Raw genomic sequence first — 6,899 nt, forward strand, 5'->3', positions numbered from 1 at the left:
CTGTTTTCTGACCTAAGTCCAGTACTGTGTACCACTTCAGCCCATTATAGGCCAGTCAATCTCCCAGCAGGATGGCAACATGGTTCTCAGGTCACTAATTCATTTCATTTTTATTGACTGCTAAACACAGCTTTCTCTTGGGCTCCATTCCATTTTGGCAATGCTCCTTGGCAAGCAGGCCAGAGATCAATCACCTTCAACATTATGAGATCTCCAAGGCAATGCAGGGTTGTCCTTTGGAACTTATTTTTTTTTTTTTTTGGTTCTTTTTTTTCGGAGCTGGGGACCGAACCCAGGGCCTTGCGCTTCCTAGATCAGCGCTCTACCACTGAGCTAAATCCCCAGCCCCGTCCTTTGGAACTTATAATGGCTTCTCTGAGTCTCCATTCATGAACATCCCTTTTACACTCCTGGATTCAAAAACTTTGCTGAGCCACAAAAAAGAAAGAAAGAAATGAAGGAAGGAAAGGAAGAAAGAAAGAAAGGAAGAAAGAAAGAAAGAAAGAAAGAAAGAAAGAAAGATATCATAATCTCTTCCTTCTATCCCTTGACTCTAATTTCAGGACCACATGGCTTAAAATGATACCCCATGTATTCAATTAAATATTGATCAGCATTAATTTTATTGTTTGCTTTGTTTTTGTTGTTTTTACTGCAGTGTTTTTCTGACTACATTTGTATATCCTGAACCTCAATCTGTATTCCAGGATGTCCCTAACCTGAGAGATGCAAGAGCAGGAATTAAAGTTATAAACCCCCATACCCAGCTCTAAGTTTTCCTCTAATCCATTTATACAAGTTGGTAGCTTAACTAGGTAGAATCTTGCCCTGAGGTCCCAACTTTCTTTATTCCATTTAACACAGTGCTTTCAGTTAATCACTTTATTTATTTGAACATAGGATTTAGCTGCATTCCATTTCTTAGTCTGTACATTTTGTGATTTTCTTCCTTAACTTTCTATTCTTCATTTTAAATCTTCATAAGAGTGAACATTAATAAACAGACAACAGAGTCAATACCAGTTTGTGTTTAGATTTCTTCCAGCAAAGGGGATTAATTTATAACTATTCACTTTAGATTCAGTCAGATTCTTTTGTTTTAAGACCAAAAAGTGGCAACATTCATTGACAAAATATCACAAGAACAGTCTCTTGGAAACATGAACATTAGTCTCCTGTGAAACCAGTTTTTGCAGGAATTCAAAGTTCAAGTCACACTAAACCCCACTTTTTTCATTTTCCTTTTAGAATGGTTTATTAACCAACACTTCAAGCATTTAAATGTTTTCCTAAACCAAATTCAATATCAATATATCTCTAAACAAACAAACACATAAAGGGAGAGAGAGCTCACCGCCGAGACAGGTGGGCACTCCTGAGACTGCAGAGGTGAAGAGACCACCAACACTGTCCACACCTGCCCACATCCCTGGCCCAAGAGGAAACTGTATACAGTCTCTGGGTTCCCTTGGATAAGGCACAGGAGCAGAAATTTCGCTGCGTCTGAGACACCACCGGAACCTGAAGGGACCGACCGGATAAACAGTTCTCTGCACCCAAATCCTATGGGAGGGAGAGCTAAACCTTCAGAGAGGCAGACACGCCTGGGAAACCAGAAGAGACTGCACTCTGCACACATCTCTGACGCCAGAGGAAAACACCAAACCCCATCTGGAACCCTGGTGCACGGAAGCTCCCAGAAAGGGCAGCACAGATCTTCCTGGTTGCTGCAGCCTCGGAGAGCTCAAAAGCAACACCCCATGAGCAAACTTGAGCCACAGGACCGCAGGTAAGACCAACTTTTCTGCTGCAAGTGACCTGCCTGGTGAACTCAAGACACAGGCCTACAGGAACAGCTGAAGACCTGTAGATAGGAAAAACTACATGCCCGAAAGCAGAACACTCTGTCCCCATAATGGGCTGAAAGAAAACAGGAAAACAGGTCTACAGCACTCCTGACACACAGGCTTATAGGACAGTCTAGCCACTGTCAGAAATAGCAGAACAAAGTAACACTAGAGATAATCTGATGGCGAAAGGCAAGCGCAGGAACCCAAGCAACAGGAACCAAGACTACATGGCATCATCGGAGCCCAAATCTCCGACCAAACAAACACAGAATATCCAAACACACCAGAAAAGCAAGATCTAGTTTCAAAATCATATTTGATCATGATGCTGGAGGACTTCAAGAAAGACATGAAGAACTCCCTTAGAGAAACACAGGAAAACATAAATAAACAAGTAGAAGCCTACAGAGAGGAGACACAAAAATCCCTGAAAGTATTCCAGGAAAACACAATGAGACAGGTGAAGGAATTAAAAATGGAAAAAGAAGCGATAACGAAAGCACAACGGGAGACAACTCTGGATATAGAAAACCAAAGGATGAGACAAGGAGCCATAGATACAAGCATCACCAACAGAATACAAGAGATAGAAGAGAGAATCTCACGAGCAGAAGATTCCACAGAAACCATCAACTCAACTGTCAAAGATAAGGTAAAGCAGAAAAAGCTACTGGTCCAAAACATACAGGAAATCCAGGACTCAATGAGAAGATCAAACCTAAGGATAATAGGTATAGAGGAGAGTGAAGACTCCCAGCTCAAAGGACCAGTAAATATCTTCAAGAAAATCATAGAAGCAAACTTCCCTAGCCTAAAAAAAGAGATACCCATAGGCTTCAAGAAGCCTACAGAACTCCAAATAGATAAGACCAGAAAAGAAACACCTCCTGACACATAATAGTCAAAACACCAAATGCACAAAGTAAAGAAAAAATATTAAAAGCAGTAAGGGAAAAAGGTCAAGTAACATATAAAGGCAGACCTATCAGAATCACACCAGACTTTTCGCCAGAGACTATGAAAGCCAGAAGATCCAGGACAGATGTCATACAGAGAACACATACAGATGTCTAAGAGAACACAAATGCCAGCCCAGGTTACTGTATCCTGCAAAACTCTCAATTAACATAGATGGAGAAACCAAGATATTCCATGACAAAACCAAATTTACACAATATCTTTCTACAAATCCAGCGCTGCAAAGTATAATAAATGGTAAAGCCCAATATAAGGAGGCAAGCTATACCCTAGAAAAAGCAAGAAACTAATCGTCTTGGCAAGAAAACAAAGAGAAGAAAAGCACACAAACATAACCTCATATCCAAATATGAATATAACTGGAAGCAATAATCACTATTCCTTAATATCTCTCAACATCAATGGCCTCAACACCCCAATAAAAAGACATAGATTAACAAACTGGATACGCACCGAGGACCCTGCATTCTGCTGCCTACAGGAAATAAACCTCAGAAACAAAGGGTGGAAAACGACTTTCCAAGCAAATGGTTGGAAGAAGCAAGCTGGAGTAGCCATTCTAATATCAAATAAAATCAATTTTCAACATCAAAAAAGATAAGGAAGGACACTTTATATTCATCAAAGGAAAAATCCAGCAAGAAGAACTCTCAATCCTAAATATCTATGCCCCAAATACAAGGGCACCTACATACATAAAAGAAACCTTACTAAAGCTCAAAACACACATTGCCCCTCACACAATAATAGTAGGAAATTTCAACACCCCACTCTCATCAATGGATAGATCATGGAAACAGAAATTAAACAGAGATGTAGACAGACTAAGGGAAGTCATGAACCAAATGGACTTAACAGATATTTATAGAACATTCTATCCTAAAGCAAAAGGATATACCTTCTTCTCAGATCCTCATGGTACATTCTCCAAAATTGACCATATAACTGGTCAAAAAATGGGTCTCAACAGGTACAGAAAGATAGAAATAGTCCCATGCGTACTATCAGACCACCACGGCCTAAAGCTGGTCTTCAATAACAATAAGGGAAGAATGCCCTCATATATGTGGAAGTTGAACAATGCTCTACTCAACGATAACCTGGTCAAGGAAGAAATAAAGAAAGAAATTAAAAACTTTTTAGAATTTAATGAAAATGAATGTACAACATACCCAAACTTATGGGACACAATGAAAGCTGTGCTAAGAGGAAAACTCATAGCTCTGAGTGCCTGCAGTAAGAAAGAGGAAAGAGCATATGTCATCAGCTTGACAGCACACCTAAAAGCTCTAGAACAAAAAGATGCAAATACACCCAGGAGGAGTAGAAGGCAGGAAATAATCAAATTCAGAGCTGAAATCAAAAAAGTAGAAGCAAAAGGGACCATAGAAAGAATCAACAGAAACAAAAGTTGGTTTTTTGAGAAAATCAACAAGATAGATAAACCCTTAGCCAGACTAACGAGAGGACACAGAGAGTGTGTCCAAATTAACAAAATCAGAAATGAAAAGGAAGACATAAGTATAGATTCATAGGAAATTCAAAAAATCATCAGATCTTACTATAATAACCTATATTCAACAAAACTTGAAAATCTTCAGGAAATGGACAATTTCCTAGACAGATACCAGGTATCGAAGTTAAATCAGGAACAGATAAACCAGTTAAACAAACCCAGAATTCCTAATGAAATAGAAACAGTCATTAAAGGTTTCCCAACCAAAAAGAGCCCAGGTCCAGACGGGTTTAGTGCAGAATTTTATCAGACCTTCATAGAAGACCTCATACCAATATTATCCAAACTATTCTACAAAATTGAAACAGATGGAGCACTACCGAATTCCTTCTATGAATACACAATTACTCTTATACCTAAACCACACAAAGACCCAACAAAGAAAGAAACCTCAGACCATAAAGCAAATGACACAATTGGTAGGACAGAACGGCAACCAACAGATTGAGAAAAGATCTTTAAAAATCCAACAACTGATAGAGGCCTTATATCCAAAATATACAAAGAACTCAAGAAGTTAGACCGCAGGGAAACAAATAATCCTATTAAAAAATGGGGTTCAGAGCTAAACAAAGAATTCACAGCTGAGGAATGCCGAATGGCTGAGAAACACCTAAAGAAATGTTCAACATCTTTAGTCATAAGGGAAATGCAAATCAAAACAACCCTGAGATTTCCCCTCACACCAGTGAGAATGGCTAAGATCAAAAACACAGGGGACAACAGATGCTGGCGAGGATGTGCAGAAAGAGGAACACTCCTCCATTGTTGGTGGGATTGCACGCTAGTACAACCATTCTGGAAATCAGTCTGGAGGATCCTCAGAAAATTGGACATTGAACTGCCTGAGGATCCAGCTATACCTCTCTTGGGCATATACCCAAAAGATGCCCCAACATATAAAAAAGACACGTGCTCCACTATGTTTATTGCAGCCTTATTTATAATAGCCAGAAGCTGGAAAGAACCCAGATGCCCTTCAACAGAGGAATGGATACAGAAAATGTGGTACATCTACACAATGGAATATTACTCAGCTATCAAAAACAACGACTTTATGAAATTCGTAGGCAAATGGTTGGAACTGGAAAATATCATCCTGAGTGAGCTAACCCAATCACAGAAAGACATACATGGTATGCACTCATTGATAAGTGGCTATTAGCCCAAATGGTTGAATTACCCTAGATGCCTAGAACAAATGAAACTCAAGACGGATGATCAAAATGTGAATGCTTCACTCCTTCTTTAAAAGGGGAACAAGAATACCCTTGGCAGGGAAGAGAGAGGCAAAGATTAAAACAGAGACTGAAGGAACACCCATTCAGAGCCTGCCCCACATGTGGCCCATACATATACAGCCACCCAATTAGACAAGATGGATGAAGCAAAGAATTGCAGACCGACAGGAGCCGGATGTAGATCGCTCCTGAGAGACACAGCCAATACAGAGGCGAATACCAGCAGCAAACCACTGAACTGAGAATAGGACCCCCGTTGAAGGAATCAGAGAAAGAACTGGAAGAGCTTGAAGGGGCTGGAGACCCCATATGTACAACAATGCCAAGCAACCAGAACTTCCAGGGACTAAGCCACTACCTAAAGACTATACATGGACTGACCCTGGACTCTGACCTCATAGGTAGCAATGAATATCCTAGTAAGAGCACCAGTGGAAGGGGAAGCCCTGGGTCCTGCTAAGACTGAACCCCCGGCGAACTAGACTGGCGGGGGAGGGCGGCAATGGGGGGAGGGTTGGGAGGGGAACACCCATCCAGAAGGGGAGGGGGAGGGATTAGGGGGATGTTTGCAGAGAAACCAGGAAAGGGAATAACACTCGAAATGTATATAAGAAATACTCAAGTTAATAAAAAAAATGTGAGAGCTTGATTCATCAGTGTAGGGGTTTTCCAGGGTGGGGAGGTGTCAGGGAACGCATGGGATGTGGGGAGTTCTCTCATGTAGCCGGTGGGGGGGGGATAGGATGCATGTACTTCCAGACAGTAATCCATGAAATGGGATAATATTTGAAATATAAAAAAGGAAAATTTACAATAAAAGAAAAGAAAAAAGAAAATACAAATACACACACACACACACACACACACACACACACACACACACACACAAAGAAATTAGGAGTTAATTTCATCCATCTACAAAGCCAGCCTGCTCATTCCTATATACTTCACAGTTATTTCATCAGTTCAGTTCAGTAGAGCTGTGAAAAAACACAAGTCAACAACAGTGATACTACCTAGCAGAGAGAGCCAGAATTCATCCCCTACACAAGTCAAGCAGCAGGAGAGACCATGGCCAACAAGAATACCCAGAAAATTTCTTGGCTATGATTCTCTTTCAAAACAAATAACAACAAAAACACATGACCAACAAACTTTACATAGATAAACCAGCCAAGCTCAGGTCTGTAACCATTCATGGAGTCCTACTTATACCACCTCTAAACATCAGGTGTCTTTCACGGATCTTGCCTTACCTTGTGTCATGCTTAAACATGTATGTCTTTCTCAACTGACAACATTGCCAATTAGTCC

Source organism: Rattus norvegicus, chromosome 8 (genome assembly GCF_036323735.1).
Source record: "Rattus norvegicus strain BN/NHsdMcwi chromosome 8, GRCr8, whole genome shotgun sequence".
NCBI lineage: Eukaryota > Metazoa > Chordata > Mammalia > Rodentia > Muridae > Rattus > Rattus norvegicus.